This window comes from Pseudorca crassidens, chromosome 18 (assembly GCF_039906515.1).
Source record: "Pseudorca crassidens isolate mPseCra1 chromosome 18, mPseCra1.hap1, whole genome shotgun sequence".
Taxonomy (NCBI): Eukaryota; Metazoa; Chordata; class Mammalia; order Artiodactyla; family Delphinidae; genus Pseudorca; species Pseudorca crassidens.
The window spans coordinates 64,173,245-64,195,141 of NC_090313.1; the positions used below are offsets into that span (position 1 = coordinate 64,173,245).

The following is a 21,897-nucleotide window of genomic DNA, read 5'->3' on the forward strand; positions in this document are numbered from 1 at the left end:
TTATTTGTATTATTCATACAGACATACATATTCATACATATTATTGTTAAATAGAGATCTTGACTTTAAAAAGATGTATCTGTGGAGATCATTGGGTTTCTGGTTTCAGTTCCAACAATTTCTAGTTTGCTATAGGCATTGCCACTGGAATGGCAATCCCAGAAGGTTTATATAAGGTACCTGATTTTGTGAAGCAACAAGAAGAAAAAAGGCAAATATGTATTTTATAAGAAAATTAACCATTTTCACATAGAAAAATAAAAAATATTTGCAGAATTTCATAGATGTAAAAATACCTAGAGCTAACATCTGCCTCATACGTGTAGTTTACCATGTACCAGTCAATCCCATGATAAAACAAAAAGCTGAAGCACAATCCAATATTGTGTTATACTGGACTTTTATGATATAAATCGCTTTGAAATGAGTAGGCAAAACAAACAAACAAAAAACTTCACATAAAACCTCTGTCTAAATATTTTCTCTAAAATTAATTAAATATGAAAGGGGTATGCGTATGTGTAACAAAAGAAAGGGAATGTAGCCATTTTAAAAGTCTACCTAGGAGTCATTATGCTTAGTGTTTTACAAATACTTCTCATCTCTCAATCTTTGCAACAACTCTGAGTACTTAGTTATTTCTCCAGTAAGGGGAATCACATGGAAAGGAGGCATCAGAGAGCCTAAGTGTCTTGAACAGGGACTGCAGAGCTGTAAGTCAAATGCTGATCAAACTCTACAGCCTATGTTGGATCCTCTACTCCATGCCCTAAACATGTGATTGTCTCATGAATATGACTTAGCCTCTAAGTTTTTCATGTAGCAATTTTGTGACCTTTGATGTTAATTCATGTATTGTGGTTTTAATGTCCAGATCTGTGAAATGTAATTTTGGTTCTGGTTCGCTTTTCAAAATACAACCCAAGACAATACAAGCAATGTAATATGAAGAAATGAACAATTAGATGATGAATTTAACCAGTTTATGAAGTTTGAACTCAAACTTCCCCTGGATTGCAAGATTCGTCTTTTTTTCTCTATAATTACCAAAATACTTGATTCAGTTATCCAATTAATTTTATATATTAATTTTATATATAAACTTTAAATTGCAGCTTTTAATTGCCTTATTCCACCAGGAAGCATGTACATACTTTTTTCTTTTGAACTTTTTCTTGCTTATTTTTCCCTTTGCTTAGATTTATCCCATCATCTACAGTTAAGCCTGTTTTATAGGAAGTCTTTGCTTTCTTTAAATTATTTCTTTTAGTCTAATTCCAGCTCTTCCCAACTTTAATTCAGCATATATCCTGCACTTACCTATAGTACTTGTGTCAGCATTATTATTTCATTGGCAACACTGTCACCACTGGAAGTCAGTCTCAGTTGTGACAGAGAATTTGCTTAGGCATAACAATAGCAATATTGAAAAGATATTTTCAATGTCTTTTGTAAAGAACTGAAATAAAATGCAAGCCTCCCTTTAATCCATTGGATCTTTTGCAGATAAAAAAATTTTTTAAGTAAAAATGCACTTCATTTTTCTCACTAATGCATCCAAGAAGATCCTTTTATACTTTAAGGAGTACCATTTTCACTTTCATAAAGAATTCTGAAACCTATTAGTTACTCAGATCCAGCAGTTTGTTCCTTTCCACAGATCGGGACGAGCAAACTGCCCTGGCAGGAAGCCACCAGAAATTCCAGTTGCAGACTGCCATCTTCCTTCACAAAAAGGGCCTGGAAAGTGCTAGCAATGCCCTATTCCTCTTAACCATCTCTAACCCTCACTCAAGAAAAGGGCAAAGGCTAAGTAAAAATGTTTGGCACAGTCGATTTTTAAATGAAATAAAAACACATACTCATACTATGGATAAACTCCTTTTTAAAGTATGTTCTGCCTTATTTTCTGGGGCATAAAAATATTTTTAAGGCAATTTCAATGAATCAGATTTCAAGAAACTACTAGAACACTTTTTGTGAGTTGCTTTCATTGTGTCTGAATTATGATACATATTTCAACACTTTGCTATACCAGGGTATGTAGGTTTGTCAGTCACTTCACAGCTGTCAAAAGGAAATTCTTATTTTAAATCTCTACATCATCATTAAATAGTTCTAATAATAAAAGGCCTAAATTTTAGGTCCTCAGGGACATCAAGGTATCTCATCTACTGTGTTGTTCAAGCTCTGGCAGCATGTTGTAAAACAGATATGTAACAGGCAATAGAGGGTAGGAACAAAACCTAACATTGTTACCTGGTGTTGACACCACCTAAGATGCTGAATAAGATGATACAATATTTTGTTTAAGACTAGTAGGTTATTTTAATAAGTGAACCAAACCGGGGTGGGGGTGAGGAATTCTAGGCACATCTATTTCAGGATACGACCTATCATTGACCCTTTTTCCTCCTTAAGTAAATGTATTCCTCTTCCTACATAGCTCAGAGCATTGTCATAACATCCTTGTGAAAGCAGTCATTTAAAAATGGAGTTCAAAGTCCACATTGCAGCCTTGTAAGGTGATCCAATTATGTGATGACCTTGGAGATTTCGCTCCAATGGGCAAAGTCTAGTGAAGTGGACCTAGCATAGCTTCGAAAATACAAAACCCCCAAATTCCTTTTTATTCTACTAAATATTTGTACTTGTTATGGTTTCCCTGAGAAAGGGTTGGTGCTGGTAAAAGGGCAACAAGCCCGATGGTCTGAATTTGACAGCCAAAAATAAACATGGAAAAACTCCTGACTTTCAGATGTGTGACTCTGAGATTCGGCCTAGGCTGAAGTCAAGTTTACCTTTGCACTGTAAAAAAAAAAAAAAAAAAGTTTGCTAGGCAGACAGGTAAACAGTAGAGTTTATCTTACTTAATAATTACTTTCAAACTATCCAAGACATTTTAGGCTCAAAATTGTTTATTCACAAGTAATAAAGAGGAGCATTACAAACACACCTACAGAATTATCTCATTTTCATCACCTGATCCTTTTCTTTCCTTATCAGTTGTGTTGCTGTGTGTTTTTAAAGTAACAAAAGTTTTTTAAAGTTATAAATTTATAAAAACATTTGAAACTTTTAGAAAAGCTGTGAGATAGATAGACAGATGATATATGGAGAGAGAGAGTATATATGTATGTATTTTATACAGACTTTTCCCCTGGTGATTCTCAAGCGGAGAAACTGAACTGGGAAGCATTTGGAGATGGATGAGGGCGATGGAGGATCCTCAGTGATGGAGGATGTGCCAGGCAGTGAGCTACTGACATTCAGGGCCAGAAGCTAGGGATATGAAACATGCCGCAAGAATGGAGTGTTCCCTGTGAAGAAGTATAGAGACAGAGTAGTGTAGACACTCTACGTGGACTGTGGAGCCATACAGCTTGAGTTCAAATCCCATTTCTGGCTGTATGACCTTGGCCATGTTAACTAAGTGGTCTAAGACTCAGTTGCCCCATCTGTAAAATGGACATGCTGGTAATGTCTGCCCCACAGAATTTTGTTGCATGGATTAAACAAGTTAAAATATATAAAGTGCTTGACATATGGTAAGCTCTCAATGTTGGCTATGGCTATTACAAGTTCACTCAAGTCCTTCATTTTATGTTAATCAGAACTGTTAAGAGAATGTATCAATATAAATACAGTTTTTGAAATCTTCATCTCCTAAATTAAAAAATTCTCAGTATGGAATCCATTATGTATTAGAAGATATTTCTGGATGATGACAGTCATAATGGAAGCACACTTTCAGTCACTAAGTATGTTCAGACAAAGCAGTAGGAGAAGATTAACAGTAAGAGTGGGAAGCATTCTCAGGTGGAAGAAAATTTGTGTGGGCTGTAAAATAGGAAGAGTGTAAGCGGATACTTTACAGGGTGAAGGCATGCAGAGGAGGTCTGATCAAATTATCACCGTGAGTTTGTACAGTGGTGATGATGGCTGATGAGATGCAACCACGGAGAGATTATTACTGACCTAGGACCACGAGGAAAAATCAAATCCAGATCACAGTCAACTTGGAGGGTATTTGTGGAACACACTACACTTCCATGTGGCCTGCAAGCCTTGAGCCTATCAATGCAGACTCCCAACATTCTGAATAGTTAAATCCTTCTTTATATAAAAGAGAAGACTTCTCACTCAGCAGCTAAATCTTGGATTTGCTGTTTGCATAAAAGGGTCTTTCTTATGCAACACTCATTTTAAACTATAATTCAGAGTCTTTTGAACACGTAAAGGAAAAGCCATTGAAAGCCAGTTTTATTTCTATTAAGGATTTATAAGCCCAAAAGTGAGCATTAAACTAATCCTAGTGTTTTATACATACAAAAACAAAAAACAAATACTGAATCCAAACAAGAATGAGGTTAGTGCCTGTGGGAAGAACAGAATAGCTCATCACAGGTGGATGTAACACATTTTTCATAAGTACAAATTAAGCAGCCTGAAACAAAAAGGACTAAAAAGATAAAAGTATACCAATTGCACTTCCAATTTTTCAAATCGAAGTTCTGTCAACTGTCAGATGTTTTATTCAATGGTTAAAATAATCAAGTGCTTTAATCAAAAACAGAATTGAGTATTAGCACCATTAGTAGGAAACTTCCAAAAATAGCAATAATAGTACTATGTTGATTCATTCTCTTTCAAAGACTGAGTCACAAAGTACAAAATCTAGTGATCTGGAATTGATGACAACTATCCCATTTCCCCTGTATCTTTCTTGGTTCCTCTTCCTGCCCTTTAAACCTTCACATCGCTAAAGGTCTAACAGCCTCCATTACGTTCTCTGGCTACACACTCACATCACACACACACACACACACACACACACACACACACACACACACACACACGCCTTTTGGAGACTCCTTAAAGTCATCTTACTGGCACTACTGTGAATGTTTCTCAAACCTCTGTCTCCAGCATCGTCCCCTCCCTTGCGCTCCAGTCTTAGTTTCTGAGAGCTATATTGCCACTTAAATACAAAAATTCTACCGTCAAATTCACATTTTCCCCCTTACATATCACACTCAAACCATCAACAAATCGGGTCTATTTTCCAAATAACATCCAAACGCTCACCCCACTCTCTCTGCTTCCGTCCTGGTCCGAGCCACCACCAACTCTTCCTGCACTGTGGTAGTGGCCTCCTCACTGCTGTCCATGCTTCCACCCTTCCCCCACCTCACTCTCCTGGACACAGCAGAGTGGCGTTTTTAAAATGGAAGTCACATCCCGACACAACTCTGCTCAAAACCCTCCAGTGGCATAATTTCTCTATAAGAAAGTATGCTATCCCACTTCTGCCACTGAGTTTGCTAGGGAAAGCTACTTAACATCTCTGAGCCTCTATTACCTCATGGTAAAATAAGGACAGTAATTTTCTTACTGATGTATAGGGAATATACATGCTCATTGCAAAACACATAGCTGAGTGTAAAAATTGTACTTAATTCTGCTGATCTCCAGGGAAGGCTTGTGTGGCAATGAAATGAGCCATATGATGTCCTATCAAGCTCAAGAATGAAGACAGATCTGCAGGGTTAGGTGGTAACTGAATCTCAGAGCATAACCAATCTGTGATTCTAAGAAAGAGCCCATGAGGATATAAATGTAAGGCAGACCCACAACCAAAAGATCCGTCCAAGACAGAGATCGCTGATTGGGCTCAATACTCAAGATCCAGGGCATCTACCCGGATGGTAGAGTGCAAGCAGTCACCAATATGTTAAGTAGATGGAATGATCAGGTCTGGGAGGTCAAACTTTTTTACTTCAGTAAGTGAACCCTGTGATTTTAGTTGGACACACAGACACTCAGAATTGATTCTATCACCCAGCTTCCTTGGCGTCTGAGTGTTCTGTTTTCTTGGGATGGCAGCAGAGGGATGTATGTAACTTTGGGGCTGTAACTTTAAACAAAAAAAGCATGTCTTCCAACCCCTCTTCTCCATTTTGCTGCTAAATAGACATCTTGGATCTTGATAAGGACCACACCCTAAGATAGTAGAGAAAATAAGACAGCAAAAGCTTGGGTCTGGGGACTTCCCTGGTGGCGCAGTGGTTAAGAATCCGCCTGCCAATGCAGGGGACACGGGTTCGATCCCTGGTACGGGAAGATCCCACATGCCACGGAGCAACTAAGCCCGTGCACCGCAACTACTGAGCCTGGGCTCTAGAGCCCTCGAGCCACAACTACTGAAGCCTGCGTGGTCTAGGGCCCGTGCTCCACAACAAGAGAAGCCACTGCAATGAGAAGCCCACACACCACAACAATGAGTAGCCCCCGCTCGCCACAACTAGAGAAAGCCCGTGCACAGCAACGAAGACCCAACACAGACAAACAAAAAAAAAAAAGAAAAAGAAAAGAATTTGGGTCTGGCTATTTTAAAGCTGCCGTATTGGCCTTGAACTGTCTAAATTTATGCTTTAATATTGTTTGTTAGGACAGCCAAACTAATATATAGCAGATGACAAGAAAGCCTGTTAATTATCTAGCGGTAAGATTTTTTAGAAGTAGCTTAGGTACAAAGGACAGGTTGTAACCTATGGACCCAGTCTATGCTGTCCCTGGGAGGTGCCAGCCCTGGCTCCAAGTTGTGACCTCAACATTACTCCCTTACATTGTGGCCAACAGTAGCTGAACACTGCCCCAGTCAGAGCTCCTGGGACTGTTTCCCTCTGTGGTTTGACACAGGGCTACCAGAGCCAACTCTGGACTCCCAGATTCTTTCCTATGCCAGCTTGATTGTGTGCTGGTGTGTGGTCATAGACCCCAGTTTTGTCCTTGAGGTTCTCTCCTGGCTTCTGATAGAAACTAAGAACTGGAGACTTAGGCTTCAGAGACCACTGTCATAAATAGGGAACAACCTATCTGATCCTAAAAGTCATTGGGATGGACCACTGATTTAATGCTGTGCAGGTCTTTCTCCAGTGAGTATGGACTTTAGCCTGAGATCAGCATTCAGGAAATTCCATATACTAAAATGAAGAACTCCTTTGTTATTAGATGTCTTGAAGTTCATTTTGGGTACCATATGCAATATGTAGATTTTCTCTATACTTCAGTAATTCCAAAACTGATAAATACATTCTATTTCTGTCTCTCATCCTAGGGGGTATTTTTTTTTTTTTTACTTTGCTAAAATATACATAATATAAAATTTACTGTTTTAACCATTTTAAGTGTATAATTCAGTGGCAATAAGTACAATCTCATTGCTGTGCAACTATCACCACTCTCCATCTCCAGAACTTTTTACCATCCAAAACTAAAACACTGTATGCATTAAACACTAATTCCCCATTACTCCCTCCTCCCAGCCCTTGGTAACTACTATTCTACTTTCTGTCTCTATGAATTTGACTACATTATGTACCTCAAATAAATATGAAGTATGGAATCATACAATATTTGTTTGTGTCTGGCTTATTTCAAGGTTCATCCATGTTGTAACGTGTTTCAGAATTTCATTCCTTTTTAAAGCTGAATAATATTCAATTGTATGTAGAGACCGCATTTTGTTTATCCACTCGTCTGTCGCTGGATACTCGGGTCGCTTCCATCTTTTGGCTATATAGAACATTTTGCTGCTATGAACATGGGTATACAAATATCTGTCCAAGGCCCTACTTTCAATTCTTTTGGGTATGTACTTAGAATTGCTGGATTATGTAGTAATTCTATGTTTAATTTTTTGAGGAACCACCATACTGTTTTCCATAGCAGCTGTACCATTTCATATTCCCATGAGCAATGCACAAGATTCCAATTTCTCCACACCCATGTCAACATTTGTAATTTTCTGAGTTTTGTTTTTTTTTTTTTTTTTAGATAACCATACTAATGGGTGTGAAGTTGTTTCTGCTTCTCATTTTTAATGTTCTCAATCAATTCGAATTTTAGAAACCCCTACCAGTCAGTACTGGCTTGAATCTTCTAGCCCTGACTATTCTTTGATTATAGTGGTTAATGAAGGAGTTCAATGTGGGATGGACTTTCAATTCACCTTGTCTATTGGTTTTCACACCTCAGTCCCCAAAGCTGCTTCCCCAATTTTCAGCCAAACTACTTCTGACTCTGATTTCATCAGTTTTACATAGTGCATGTCTGAGTAAGATTTCATTTGATAAAAGAGTTCCTCAACTTAAAAGGAAAGTTTGAAAACCATACTCTCTAAGGTTCAGAGAAATTAAATGACTTTCCCAAGGTCTCTCAGCTCAGTAGTAGCAGAGGTAGAATTTGAACAGAAATACATCCAGTGAGACAGAAGGTATGCCTAGTAGCAGTCATGTTATGCATGCATTCCATCAATCATTTGTTTATTTCTTCAAGGTATACTGCACACACAATCTAACTGCAAAAAAGAATTCACTTACAAAATAGACTAGACCAGTTGGTCTTTATCTCTCACCAATTTAACAAGGAGAATGGTAAGGAATCAGAGGAATGAGACATGCTCTTGCAAACACCATCATCTTAGCAGGCACGAAATCAACGATAACAAATGAAACTTCACCCCTTCCTGCCAAGAGAACTACACATGAGAGATATACAGTTATATTGAAAAAGTATGGGGATAGTCAGTTCTTTCTAGAGAAAAAAAGTATCATAAGTCAAAATTTAATAATAGTTATGAAATTAAGAATATTTCTGTGAAATTCACTATATTAATACTATAGGAAATATAAAATTGAAGAAGGTGGCATAGGCCATGCGTGTAAGAAGCTTATAGTATAATAAGGGGCTAAGACAAGTATACAAATAGCCATGAGCAGGGTAACAAATAAATACTTGAGAGACCAGGGTAAAGTAAGAGTGCGGAAAGTTTTTTTAGAGACTTAAAAGAGAGAAAGACCCTATTCGGTCGGGGAAATCCAGAAAGGCTTTGGAAGGGACTTTGTAAAAGAGAGTCTAAAGGAAAAGTACGATGGCATATTCTCTGAAAGGTGGACAGATGTTGAACAAGTAGATCTTGGGGAATCAAAGGAGGGAAGGCCAATTCCAGTTAAGAAAAATATGTGCAAAGACACGAATGGGGATGATTACAAGTTGTATCCCAGAATAGGCCGTGTATGGGCTAGTTGCAGAATAAAGGCCTAAACAGATGAGTTAGGAACACGTGGTGGAAATACCCTAGAATGGCAAGCTGTAATGCATATGCTCTCCTAACCAGAAAAGTAAAGGAGAGTCATCAAAGGCTTCTTAGATCACTGGGTCTTCCAGGCGGGTTATATAGACAAGCAGTTTCTCTGGGCCTCATGTTGTCATATGTGCTTCATGCCCTACTACAAGCACTGCTTTAGGAAGATTTATCTTACAGATTGTTCCCTCCCCTCAAATGTCAAGGAGGACAGAGGCAAAGATTATGTCCGTATAAGTGAAGCAACTTGGTGCAACAAACTTAACTATTTGTGCATTGGATTAGGTACAGAGCTGACTGGAGCTAGGGTAACATTTAAGAATATTACAATAGTCCAGGTAAAAAGTAAAGGCCCATAACTAGGACCTAGTCATGAGATTGGACACACACTAGAAAAGCACACTGGAAGAAGAAGGTAGAGGACTTTGCAAACAACCAGTGGAGGAGGGGAAAGGGAAGGCACAGATAAGCATGGCTGAGCTTGCAAGATTGAGTCATTGGGAGAATGATGGTACTACCCACCCAAGTAGTATGAGCTAGGAGGAAGAGGAACCAGTTTGGAGCTGAGGTTGTGGAAGATTATGGGTTTGGTTGGGGATCTGTTGATTTTATAGTACCAGTGGCCATCTGGGTCAAGTTATCCAGCAGGAAGTTGGATTAGGTTGAAGGTAGGGCTACATTCCTAGGGAGTGTGCAGAGTGGTGAGAGTTATTTAACCTACGGAGGAAGAGGCCTGCAGGAAGCCCTTTGAGGATGAAACCTTGAGAGATGGCCAGGTTTAAGAATAACCTGGAGAAGAAGAGACATGGATAGGTTGATTAGAGGGGTAAGAAGGAGGTCCTATTGTGCTTTGGAAAACCAGGGGTGTCAGATAACTTATACTGGTTCCTCCAGATTCCCTCTCCACCCTCCTACATTCTGCTCCCAGTCCCAAGGCTGCCCCATATGGCCCCATGCCTTTGGCTTTAGGATGTGTTTAGTCAAAGGGGAGTCTGGCAGGAGGTCCAAAGGTGGGAGAAGAGGGAGAGGTTGCCTTGGACTGTCCGTGACCTACCGTACTCATTGCTCCTCTCACAGCACCTGCTACGCATGACTCTCCTTCCAGGCTCCATAACTTTCCCTCACCTTTTCCCTTTGGGCCCAGGAGTGATAATTGCTCAGCTGCTGTCATTTCTGAATTCATCCTATCCCTTTTGGTTCCCTTAATTCTGCCTGCAGTTTTGTAATTAGCCTCTTATAAACCTTTCTAAGTTATCCTAATTTGAGTGTTCTACTTGTTTCCTGTTGGGACCCCAACTGATATGCTCACTAAACCCTAATATTAACAGTAAGTGGTAACTGGGAGTATGGGAACACTGACGTTGTCCTATCCCCAATCAATAGCTCCTTTTATTTATTGGTATCAACAGCAAAATTTAATTTCAGCCATAACTCTACCTAGTTCTTGGACTCCTACCCAGAAACTGCTGTGCAACTGACTAAAAGGGACCTTTGCTAATCAAACTAAGCTGTACCTAGGCCTAAAACCAAGAGCATACTTTTTGATAAAGTTGCTGATTGATGCATGAAGAAAGTGAGCACACACATAGATAAAAGGGAAGCATCCCTGACTCTTGATCCTCTCAAGACGGACACAAGTAGCAGTCTTGGTCAAACGCTCTAGGGTACGAAAGAATCCCTGCTCCTTGACTGTCTGGAACACTTAGTGCTCTCCAGGAGGTCAGTGGCCAGCCATTGTTCGTAGCCCAGCTTCTCATAAGCTTCTCGATGTTCAGAGCTATATCTTAAACACTGATTTTTCTAGCTTAAAGAAGACTTCCAGGACAAGAATATCCAATTCCAGATATCTACCTGAATCAACGCTGGGGGCCCATAGAAACAGATGAACTCAGCATTTAGTGGTCTTTTTAAATGGAAAAATTTTAGTGATGAGAATTATAGAGGGAAACTTCAGTAATTCTGGGGTAAGCAGGGGTATAGGGAGACTGGTTACGTTTCTGAAATTTTATGTCCTTGCAGTGTAGAAGAATATCTAAGGACGGGGTTTTGTGGCCTTGTCAGGGATAAGCTTTAGATTTCCAGAGAGAAAGAAGGAGTCTGATAGTTAGGAAACATGTCTAAGTGGTGAATAAGCACAGGCACTGAGGTTTCTGAGAGCAGCTGGATTTTGGGATGTGAGGCTGTTCCTTCTCTCCTTATCATAGTGAGGCAGGCTTCTGTGGTCTCTGAGTACTTCTTTGGTCACTGGTCAGACCTGTAGTAGAGCTTCTCTGATCCTGAGAATACGTTGAGAATGAGCTGTCCCAAGAAGCTTCCAAACCCTTCAGCATTGCAAAGCCAGGGCTGGCAGATTTCTGGTAAGTGATGGGCCCTGCTTTTAGGATTCTGCAGCAAGAGTCATAGGGCTGGCAGATGCTGCTAAAAAAGCAAGCACATTCAATTCAAGGCAGTGCTTCTAGCATTTGGAAGCTGAAGTAGGGATATACTCTGGGGTGGAACCAAGGCTTAGTGTTGGAGGTGAGAGTGATTTGATAGGTAAAGCTTGACCTCTCCCTTTAAAGAGGAAACTACCAGGAAAGGATTCTAAACCATGAAATAGGTTGCTGAGGTTACTTTTACTATCCCCAAACTCCTGGCTCATATAATTATTGGTATTCCCAGTCTCACCTTGTGGCTCTAGGAGTGGACATGCTGTCCTATGATGGGTATGTTTTAAGTTATTTCTTCTATGCATTTAGTATCTTCAACAGAAATGCACCAAGATTTGCTATCAATAATCCTGATCAGGATAGTCAAAAGCTGTGGCCATGTGACTTCCTATTTTTCTTCTACTTTGATTTGTATCTGCTATGCTCTCTGAGATAACAGCGATGCTATTTATTACTGCTAATTCCTTGACACAGACTCCTCCTGAAGGGTATGTATCATTTCCCTTTTCTCCCAAACGTACATGCATGCTAAAAATCTTTCTTGTAAGTGGGGAAATTTATAGCAAACAAAAAAATGCTGCATCAGTTCAAGTTTGCAGAGAAATCCTGAAGGGACTGAAGCAAGAACATTTAGCTGAGCTGAACGACAACAACACGAGGCTAATTCTGGGGAAGAAGAAGGGAAGGCGTGATTAGGAAAATGTAGACTGCAGTAAATGGACAGTCTCAAAACGACATAAATGCGAGGTCAAATTCATTTTTAATAATCAAATGTCTCATTCGCATTGTATTATTAAGTCCCGGACAGTGTTCTGAGTACCCGGCATGCACCATCTGATTTCATCCTCACATCAACACTCTGAGGTATAGGTACTGTCTTTATTCACATTTGCTACACGGTGAAACGGCCCCAATCACGCTGTTTGTAAATAGTAGATCAAGTGTTCAATTTAGGTCTGTCTGACTCCAAAACTCATTTATTTCATTTCTCCAACAAATATTAATCGGGCACCCACTCTAAGCTAGGCATTGGTAAACAGGCAGACAGTGGTGTCTGTCCACATGATGTTTATAATCTAGTAAGGGTGACAGACATTAGTCATGTATTTAAGTTATAATTGTGATACACATCACAAACAAATGGTAGAAAGTATTCTCTAATATATTCCAAACTCCTAGACAGTGCCTGTGTCAGATGCCCAATAAATACTGGTAGAACGGTGGACTAAGCCCAGTCTCGGTAGAGGACCGGGAAGGCTGTTCTGTGACAGTAGTCTTGCACTTTGAGACGTGAAGGATGGTTTGGGCTGATTGGGAAGGTAGGAGAAGCTTGCCAGAAAGGAGTGTTTCAAGCTGCCTGCCTAAAATACTTGATTCAGGGAAGAACCTTGGTAGTTAGAAGGGATACAGTGTAGACCAATGAAGTTGAAACACGGAGGGTGGGTGAGTGTGAGTGAGGGTGGCCGAAGACAAAGTATAAAGGTAAGAAGGGTAAGAGATCCAGGGTCATGTGGGCCATATAAAGATTTTTATCTTGATTCTAAGAGCAACAGGTTGCCAGGGAAGTGTTTTAATAAGGAGAATTTCCATTAATCATTCTTGCTGGAGTGTGGTCAGTGGGGAGGTCAGTTAGGAATCTATCACCAGGGTCCAGATTTGGACTAGGATGACGGCAGTGGAGAAGAGCAGTGAGCAGATACTCAGGAGGCAACTGCCTGGATATGAAGGGTAAGAGCGGGGGGAGTGTGTCCGTCAAGGTGCCTGTATTGTTATCTATTGCTGCAAGACAAATTACCCCAAGCAACAAGTATTTATTATCTCACACAGTGTCTTGAAAGGTCAAAGACCTGGGAACAGGTTACCTGGGTGGTGCTGGCTCAGTCTCTCATGAGGTGGAAGTGAAGCTGTTGGCAGGTGTTACAACCCTCTAAGTTTTCACTGGGGCTAGAGGATCTGCTTTCAACCTCACTCATATGGTTGATTGCAGGCTTCAGTTCCTTACCATGTGGGGAATGCTTGATGTGAAGGCTGGCTCACCCCAAAGTGAATGATCAGAGTGAGAGAGAGAGCACGAAGTGACCAAGAAGGAAGCTTCGGTGTTTTTCATGACCAGTCTCAGAAGTGACACACCATCACTTCTGCCATCTTCTACGGTGAACACAGACCAAGTCTGATACACATGGGAGGGGACTACACAAGGATGTGAACACCAGGAGGCAGAGCCTGTTAGGGACCACCTTGGAGGCTGGTTACCACTGTGCCCATTGTGAAAAAGACGGCACTTTCAAATCACGATAATTTGAGAAGTGTGTGTGTATGAATAGTTGGTTTGTTTTCTCACAAAAGGACAATTTACAAAGAAGTGTGAAGGGAAGAGGAAGACCACAAAGGAATAATGCAAGTGTCCAGAGCTGGAAGCAGTAGAAGCTGTTATCACCCCTACGCCCAAAGGACAAGAGGACAGACAGGTTGCCGGAACTCTGAAGGTGAGAGAATCATAGACAGCACGGCCACCTTGAGAGGAGCTGTGTTATTCTGTCGGGCGACACAGCCAGCCCTGTGCTAGGACATGCAGGAGCTGACTGCTACCATCATTTCCCAGCTCTGCATTCCATGATGTCACATGGGTAGCCACATAGTTTGTGGTTGGTAATATACCAGAGAAATCAGCGAATACTATGAACCAGAACTTTTTTTTTTCAGAGTGCCAGTTGTTAAACATTTACAAGCACACTGCTGGACACAGCCAGCCTGAGGCAACCTCTTAAACTGGGAGCTAAGAAAACTCACACCCGGACCTCACTCTCAAGATAGGAGGAGGACCAAGCTAAACCAGGAAGTCAGAGAACACAGGAGCCTCTTGACTCAATTAATTACTCTTGACTTGTTCTATTCAAACCATCCCCTAGGGGAGACAGCAAGTGGAGGAGGCTGGAGAGTGGATCCAGCACAGCATGACTGCCTATCAAGCATAATTCTCCATTTTCTTCTGTGAGCAATTGTGTGGACAGGGATTCATTACCGGAAATAGAAAAAAGACAAAGTATCATTTGTCACAATCTCTTAATTATATTGATACTTTCCTACCCATCCCCATCACTCCTGACACCCCACATCAGTGGATGTAACTTTGGCAGACAATTGAAAACTGGATTTTCTAATAGGGTCAGAGAATTAGTTCATTTTTGTTTGTTTGTTTAATGGTTTTAAACAATAGAAACTGACTCTAAGTTGAGAGAATTTATTAGAAAGATGTGAGAGAGTTCAGATAATCGAAAAAGGACCTGAAGAAGGAGGCTCACAAAGGGCAGAAACGGGGCAGCCCTGGCTCATCCAAGTGGTAGGAAGTAATCAATGATCTCAGGGCAACTCTGATGAAAAAAATCGTACTCCAACATTTTTTTCTTTCATAACAGTCCTTGAGTTGCTCTGCTCAAGATGCACTGTCCTAAAGTAAAATTTGATTGGCTAGCTTCAGTCAATGACTACTCTTGGCAAGGAGAAGGTAAGGGCTCCTTGACTGACAGTCTCACTGGCACTGTCACAATAAAGAGGCAGTAATTCCCAACAAGGAATTCATAATTAAGAACAGGAGGGTGGAGGCTTCCCTGGTGGCGCAGTGGTTGAGAGTCCGCCTGCCGATGCAGGGGACACGGGTTCGTGCCCCGGTCCGGGAAGATCCCACATGCCGCGGAGCGGCTAGACCTGTGAGCCATGGCCGCTGAGCCTGCGCGTCCGGAGCCTGTGCTCCGCAGCGGGAGAGGCCACAACAGTGAGAGGCCCGCGTACCGCAAAAAAAAAAAAAAAAAAAAAAGAACAGGAGGGTGAATGGGTGCTGGGAAGTCAAGGAGTAGCAAATGTCCACTACAGTCTGGGATATGACTTTGCTCCAGGGTCCCTCCTCAGCTGGGGGGTAGGGAGAGGAGCAACTTTCAGATCATTAATGTGGAAGTAACTGGAAATTAACTGTTCTTTAAAAATCTCTAGGCATAATGTCAATAGTTCAGAAATGTCACACGATTTGACATTAAGAGATATAACAGTGAAAAATCACAGGTAGGTAAATAAATGTTGGAACTAAAAAGGAAATTGAAAGTAAAACTGAAATGTGATGTTTTAAAAGGAAGATCAGCTGTCAAATATCAAAAGCGATGAACAGATAAGTGTACTCCTGTTGCTCTGAGGAAGCGGGAAATCTAGAGTTAAAATGGAGACAGGCTGTTAAGTATTCTGAGTTTGTAGGAGGCTTTCTGGTATACCTCAGTTGTAAATATGAGTTAAGAGAAAATGCTTGACCTCTAAGACCATGGGTCCCCTGACCTGCATTGCTCTGCTCTCTTCACTCATCTCAGCTCTGCTGTCCTTCAAGATCCAGCACACGTCTTCTCCTCTCAGAGCTTCCTGGACCAGCTCAATCCAGCCCAATCCACAATTACATAGCACTTCTTGTCGCATGCACTCGACACTTCCTAAACGTCCCCACGGGTTGTTCCACGTCTTCTCATGTGTGCATCCTGATCCTCGTCAAGTCCAAGAATGTTAGAGGCAGGATCTCTGTCTTATGATGATAAGTTGGCTTTTGGAGGTTTAATGTAACTTTTTAAAACCTTGGTCTTTCTTCCCTTTTCTAGTTCCTCTTCTGCCTTCACCCTGAAAGTGTGGACCTTAGCAAGGATTTGCCCCTTTTCCCTCTTTTTTTCCTACCTCACAATGTTCTTGAGAGAATTAATGAAAGTATACATGTAAAAGCCCAGCCTTACACTCACGTTTTATTTTTTTTAATTAATTTATTTTATTTATTCTTGGCTGCGTTGGGTCTTCGTTGCTGCGTGCGGGCTTTCTCTAATTGCGGTGAGCAGGGGCTACTCTTCGATGCAGTGCGCGGGCTTCTCACTGCGGTGGCTTCTCTTGTTGTGGAGCACGGGCTCTAGGCCTGCGGGCTTCAGTAGTTGTGGCACACGGGCTCTAGAACGCAGGCTCAGTAGTTGTGGCACACGGCTTAATTGCTCCGCTGCATGTGGGATCTTCCCCAGACCAGGGCTCGAACCCGTGTCCCCTGCATTGGCAGGTGGATTCTTAACCACTGCACCACCAGGGAAGCCCACGTTTTAATTTTGTTTGCTGCTCTTTCCCCTATCAGTCGAAATCTCCTAAGCACATAGAAGATCCTTGTAATGGTTACTAATATTGATAGTATTTGTCTCATGCTACATGTCCTTCCTCAATGATTTCATCAGCTTGGGCAGTTTCAGCTGTGATCTTTAAGGGGCTGACTCGCTATCGGCCTTCAGCTGATTCATCTTCCAAGCCCCAGGCCCATATTTCCAACTGGATGTTCAGTAAACATCTCAGACTCGACACGTCCCTAATTGAACTCATCCTTCCATACAAACCCAATCTTTCTTTTTACTGAAGTACTTGATCACAAGTCATAACTGGGCTAGACATGACTGACTTCTGCTTGAAATATCAGAAACGTTCTAGCTCCAGCGTCTCCCTTTTACTCTCTCCCACCCGATATCCCGGTGGAGAGTTCCTTGTGTTCCTAATGTTCCGTTTTCTCTGCAGCCCCATGTCTGACCTTCGTTAAATCTCAATCCAAACCTTACAAGAATGTCCTGGCTCGTCCCTCTATCTCTGCCCCTCCACCTCAGCCCATACTCTACACTGTCATTAGAGTTCTTTGCCTAAAACACTGATAAGATCTTATCAAACCTCAGCACCCTCCCCACATACATCAAAAGGATTTCCGTCTCCCTCCTGTTGCATGTAAGTAATCGAAGCTGTCCAGTTTGCTGCCCCTGCCAAACTTCCTGGCCTCATCTCCACTACAGTCCTCGAACCCAATGCCACCCCCTATTTCACATTCCCAGAATATGCCTTCCACGGTCACACAGTTAACTCTGTTGAAGTTGTTTCCATTGTCTTGAATAGTCTTGCCAACCAGGATCTTCCTAATCTTACCTCTTCCAAACCACTTTACTAATTTTAACAGTTAAAATCAATTGTTCTTTTAAGTAATAACTACCCATTATAGAGAACTGAATGTGTGCCAGGGGATTCACATACGCTATCACAGGAATTCTCACCACAACTGAGCAAGTTGGGTATTACAGGCCCACGATCCCTTATCCACAGCCATGAGGCCAACCGTGCTTCCAAATTCAGAATGCCTTGTGTTTTGTTGTCAGTTTCCCCATCTGTAAAGTGTGGAGGATAAGGATTAGCACTCTACCTACCTCATGGGGTTGTTGTGAAACAGGCAATGTGTTCCAACAGAGAAGCGCCTAGGGAAATGCCCTTATTTATTGCATTTTGGGAATCTATTCATTTGTTATAAATAACTCATAATACCTATGACAATACCTTACTAGGAAATAAATGGATCTAACTTTTACAGTTACCTAATTTGTATCAGTAATTTGAATGGTGATAAGAGCCTCATTTTGTTGGATGTCGCATTTCTTCTTCTTTACTTTCACTTCCTTCTGCTGCATACCACACCCTTTACTCAGCATTTCCTACCAAAATTACAGGCCTCCTGCCGCTGCAGTAAATACGCTTTCTTCAGTTTTATGGCCTATTTTACTATTAATTCATAATTTTCTCTGGCAAAAAAAATTATGCTAGATAATTATTCCCTTCCTCTCTGACAAAAATACTTCATGACAATTATGCTAATTTTTAGGAAGTCAATGAAAACACCACTAACAAACTCATCTCCTTTACTCTTCCATGGGCCTGGATGCAGACGAGATTAAGAATGTAGTGCTGGCAGGGACCTTGAAGATCAGCTGGTACACATGACCTGGGTTTACTGAATTATCTACAGGCAGACCTCGTTTTATGCTTCACTTTGCAGCACTTCTCAGATTTTGCGCTTTTTACAAATTGAGGGTTTGTGGCAACCCTGCACCAAGCAAGTCTCTCAGCACCATTTTTCGAACAGCATTTGCTCACTTCATGTATCTGTGTCATATTTTGGTAATTTTCACAGTATTTCAAATTTTTTCATTATTATTATATTCGTGTGGTTATCTGTGATCCTTTGATGTCACTACTGTAATTGTTTGGGGGCACCATGAACTGCACCCATGTAAGATGACAAACAATTGATAAATGTGTGTGTTCTGATTGCTCCTGTGATGGGTCAGTCCCCCGCCCCTTTTCTCAAGGCCTCTCTATTCCTTGAGACACAACATTTTTGAAATTAGACCAATTAATGACCTACAGTGGCCTCTAAGTGTTCAAGTGAAAGGAAGAGTTACATGTCTCTCACTTTAAATCAGAAGCTAGAAATGATTAATCTTAGCAAGGAAGGCATGTCGAAAGCTGAGATAGGGCAAAAGTTGTGCCTCTTGCCCCAACAGTTAGCCAGGTCGTGAATGCAAAGGGAAAGTTCTTTTTCTTTAAAAAAAAATTTATTTATTTATTATTTGGTTGTGTGGGGTCTTAGTTGTGGCAGGCGGGCTCCTTAGCCGGGGCTCGCCAGCTCCTTAGTTGCAGCACACAAGCTCCTTAGTTGTGGCATGCAAACTCTTAGTCGCGGCATGAATGTGGGATCTAGTTCCCGGACCAGGGATCGAACCCGGGCCCCCTGCATTGGAAGCACAGAGCTTTATCCACTGCGCCACTAGGGAAGTCCCGGGAAAGTTGTTGTTTTTTTAAATAAGTTTATTTATTTATCTTTGGCTGCATTGGGTCTTCGTTGCTTCGCGAGGGCTTTCTCTAGTTGTGGTGAGCGGGGGCTACTCTTTGTTGCGGTGCGCAGGCCTGTCATGGCGGTGGCTTCTCTTCTTGTGGAGCACGGGCTCTAGGCGCGCGGGCTTCAGTAGCTGTGGCACTGAATTAATATTTGCCTTAAGAATAAGTAAATGGGGACTTCCCTGATGGCGCAGTGGTTAAGACTCTGCCCTCCCAATACAGGGGGCCCAAGTTCGAACCCTGGCCAGAGGAGCAGCAAATGAAGCTTCACTCGCTCACCCACTGCTCACCTTCTGCTGTGTGGCACGGTTCCTAACAGGCCACGGACCGGTACCAGTCCTCGGCCTGGGGGTTGGGGACCCCTGCTTCAAAGGACAGGCTGACTTTCTCATTAGAGGCTAATGCAGCTGGTGACTTTAAGTTGAAGCCGTCACTCATTTACTATTTTGAAAATCTTAGAACCCTTAAGAATTATGCTAAATTGACTCTGCCTGTGCTCTATAAATGGAACAATAAAGCCTGGATGACAGCCTAAGTATATATTATAATTTTTATGTGATAAAACAGAATTTTAATTTACTTTTCTAATTGTTCATTTCATTGTATAGAAATACAATTGACATTAGTATATTAACCATATCTCTTAAGTACTCATGAGTTCGAGTAGCTTTTTCTTGGTTCTCCAAGGGTTTTCTATGAATACAGTCATTTCATTTGTGCATAAAGCCAAATTTAGTCCTTCATTTTCAATATGAATGCCTTGTTTCTTTCTTTCCTTCTATCCCCACTGTCCTGCCAGGATCTCCAATACAATGTTCAATAGAAATGCTGAGAATGGACAAGCATGTTGTACTCTCAATGTTAGGGAGAAAACATTCAGTCTTTCAACATTAAGGATGATCTTAGCCTAAGATTGCTTTGTTTTGTTTTGTTCTGGTTTTTTGTTTGTTTGTTTTCGGTAAGCGGGCCTCTCACTGTTGTGGCCTCTCCCGATGCGGAGCACAGGCTCCGGACGCGCAGGCTCAGTAGCCATGGCTCACGGGCCCAGCTGCCCCGCGGCATGTGGGATCTTCCCGGACCGGGGCACGAACCCGTGTCCCCCGCATCGGCAGGTGGACTCAACCACTGCGCCACCAGGGAAGCCCTGTTTTGTTCTGTTTTGAAGATGTCCTTTATTAAGTTGAGAGAGTTATCTTTTACTCCAAGTTTATTGAGAGATTTTATCATGAAAAACTTTACTCTTGATATGTTGAGTTACGTTGATTGATGTTAACCAAACTTGCATTCCTAGGCACCTCACCGCCCCCCCCAGCCCCTTGCTCATGATGTATTATCCTTTTTTTCTTGAATTTGATTTGCCAAAATTTTGTTAAGGATTTTTGCATCAATGTGCATGAGGAATATAGGTCTGTAGTTTTCCTTTGTCTATGCTTGGTTTTGGTGTCCAGTTAGTACTGACCTCATAAAATGAGTAGGAAATCATTCCTTCCTTCTGTCTTTCCTGAAAGTTTTTGAAAATTTGTATCATTTCTTCCTTAGGTGCCTGATAAAATTCATCAGTGAAGCCATCTGAGCCTGGAGTCTTCTTTGAGGCAAGATTTTAAATTACTAATTCAATTTCATTAGTAGGTATAAGATTATTTGGGTTTTCTATTTCTTGGTATGTCAGTTTGACAAATTGTGTCTTTCAAGGAAGTTGTCTATTTCATCTAAGTTGTCAGAGTTATAGACATAACTTGTTTATGGTATCTCCTTATTATCCTTTAATGTCTGTAGGCTCTATAGTTGTGTTCCCTCTTTTACTCCTAATGTTGTTAATTTGTACTTTCTCTTTTTTTCATTGATCTTTTCAAAGAACCAACTTTTGGTTTCTTTAATATTCTGTTTTTGTCTTTTTGTTTCATTGATTTCTTTTGTTTTTATTTACTTATTTGGTTGTGTTGGGTCTTAGTTGTGGCATGCAAGATCTTTTTTTAGTTGTGGCATGTGGGATCTAGTTCCCTGACCAGGGACTGAACCCGGGCCCGCTGCATTCGGAGTGCGGAGTCTTAGCCACTGGACCATCAGGGAGGTCCCTGTTTCACTGATTTCTGCTCTTATCTTTCTTCTTTTTTTCTTACTGCTCGCTGTGAGTTTAATTTGCTTTTATTTTTCTAATTTCTTTTTCCCCAGCTTTATTGAGATAATTGACATATTGTGTAAATTTAAGGTGTACACTATTTTAAAATTTTTGTAAGGTCAAAACTTTAATCATTGATTTTAGACCTTTTTTTTCACACTAAGTACCGCTTAGCAAACAAATTTTGATATGCTGAGTTTTCATTATCATTCAGTTCAAAATATTTTCTTTCCCTTGTGATTTCTTCAATTCATGGGTTATTCAGACATGTGCTGTTTAATTTCAGAATATTTGGTGCTTTTCTATTTATCTTATTGTTATTATTTCTCATTAAAGTCCATTGTGATCAGAGAATACACTCTGTAAGATTTCAGTCTTTTGATATTTATTGAGACTTCTTTCATGGCCCAGGATATGATCTGTCTCGGTGAACATTCCTTATGTACTTGAAAAGAATGTATAGTTTGAAGCTGTTGGGTGCATTATTCTATAAATGT

At 41.0% G+C, this 21,897-nt stretch overlaps 1 long non-coding RNA gene across 1 annotated transcript in view; it reads left to right on the top strand.

The window, feature by feature from the left end:
- LOC137210939 (uncharacterized) overlaps nt 1–20,941 on the top strand; it is a 37,519-nt gene extending 16,578 nt beyond the window's left edge. The window contains exons 2-3 of the long non-coding RNA XR_010936812.1: nt 13,924–14,063; nt 20,821–20,941. This is a non-coding gene — a long non-coding RNA (uncharacterized lncRNA). The remainder of the gene's footprint in view (nt 1–13,923; nt 14,064–20,820) is intronic.
- Nucleotides 20,942–21,897: the final 956 nt, after the last annotated feature.